Source organism: Tenrec ecaudatus, chromosome 2 (genome assembly GCF_050624435.1).
Source record: "Tenrec ecaudatus isolate mTenEca1 chromosome 2, mTenEca1.hap1, whole genome shotgun sequence".
Lineage (NCBI taxonomy): Eukaryota > Metazoa > Chordata > Mammalia > Afrosoricida > Tenrecidae > Tenrec > Tenrec ecaudatus.
In genome coordinates, this window is record NC_134531.1 from 250,122,543 (window position 1) to 250,124,460 (window position 1,918).

Genomic DNA, 1,918 nt, shown 5'->3' on the forward strand with positions numbered 1-1,918 from the left:
TAATTTTACCAACATGGGCCTTCAGCCCTCACCCAAAACTTAACTCGTTTCTAATCCACACAATGTTTACAGCTTTGGGTTCTCATCCCTCTACTTTTTCCAAGAGACCTAGGAGAATGGAGTGTTTGAGCAATATCCAGGTCACATGACCATCTTTCTCAGTTCTTTTTTTTTCATGTATTAAGTTTATTTACAAACATAGCCAGTATGCTATTAAGTTCAACAGAGCTTGATCAATTTTTAGAGGTTGGACTTCATACAATGCTCTTCTCATCTGTTTCACATATCATTTAAGCATCCTTATTTCTTAAACAGTTGGTGTCTTACTATAAAGAAAGGTGCAGCAAATCCAGACCCAAAGTACATGGTCATCATAACCAGTAACGGCCACTTGTTTTCCACCGAAAATGGCAAATTCTTCCCAGGGCCCTCCTCATAGTGGCTCCTCTGGACCACAGAGGTGGTGAACCTCCGCACGCTCTGCCCCAACATGGCGCTGTTGGAGGCTCCAGGAAACTCCTCGCAGAGAGGGACCACAGGAAAAATAGCAGTAGCAGTTCCTGCTCGCGACCTTGTTCCCCGGTGCGCAGGGTCCAAAAGGGCTTTCTCGGTTCTTAACCTGCCTTTTCCTCTCCCAAGCACAACTTTAATGTTTCCATGAGCGTCCGTGGCTATGATAAAGAATACGTGTTTATGGGAAGTAATCAGGGCCTGGGTCTTCCATATACCAGCTGCCAAAGACTCTTTACAGATAGGTACTGTTAGGCCCTTATGTTTTACTTACCTATTGCTGCTTAGTGACTTTCAATCCCACTCAGTGTATTATTTGCTCACAATTCTGTAATTTGAGGAAGGCTTGGCCAAGGCAGATCATCTCTACTCCACATGGCATTGGCCAAAGCTGCTCAAGCAGTGAGACGGGCAAGATGGGTTTGCTTTGGTTCCTAGGTCTAGGGCCTGGGTTCTTGCTGTTGCATTGGCTCCCCAATTTTCCTCCATGTGATCGTATCATGTGCTTACCTTTAGCTTCCTCACAGCAGGGTGATTTTCAAGATAGATTTTTTTGTCAGGATAGTTGGGATGACGGCCCATTGACAAAATCCCTTAAAGGGATTAAATTGAATACACAATTTTCTATGTGACTGCCGAATATCCCCCAGAGCACACAAGTTGAAGCCACAGGACTTTCTCCCTGAGAGAGGTTCCTTATAGCTTTTGATTGTCTTCTAAGTCCCTTTTCCTTTTCCACATAATGTCTGGGTTGCTTTATCAATCGTCTTCCTTCTTTTTATGTGGCACTATCTCTGGCTGTTTAGTCCAAGCCAATGAAGCTCCTTCCCAAACTTACTGGGTTTCCCTTGCATTGGATTACATGATGCACTCCATTTTATGAAAGCCATGTCCCCACATCTCTTTGAAATGGATCCCTGTCTGTTTTAGGCTGCAATTCAGCCTATTTAGGCTGTAGCACAGCCCCCTGAAGACTCTTAGAAAACCTTTTGCGTACAAGGCACTGCATTACATTCTTTTGTGATCTTAGTACAGGGCATTATAGCTATCTCCTTGATCTGATCCAACACAGAAGCCATGCTTTCTTGGCAGTCCAGAGGCCGTTCCTATTATGGGACATTATTTTTTGGCAAGAAAGACTTGGGGTTGAAATATAGGCTTATATTTAAGTTCAGCAAGTCCCTGCTCCTTCATATTTCATATTTTCTGCTAAAAAACACACAACTAAACCCCAAACAGAAGTAGCTTCTTTAGCTTTTCTTTATCCTTCTGTAGTTTATTATTATTTTTCTGTTGTCTAAATTGTTAATGACGCTGAGAGTTCAGATTCTAGATAAAGCAGAAGAATGGCACTGCCGCCCAAAATAGTTGTTCTTGGTGTTAGTTGGTGTCCAATCAATTCCAGCCC

The 1,918-nt window shown here is 43.0% G+C and overlaps 1 pseudogene; it reads right to left on the reverse strand.

Annotated features, from left to right (window-relative positions):
* Window positions 1–300: 300 nt before the first annotated feature.
* Window positions 301–533, reverse strand: LOC142441415 (cytochrome c oxidase subunit 7C, mitochondrial pseudogene; annotated as a pseudogene).
* Between the last annotated feature and the right edge of the window lie 1,385 nt (window positions 534–1,918).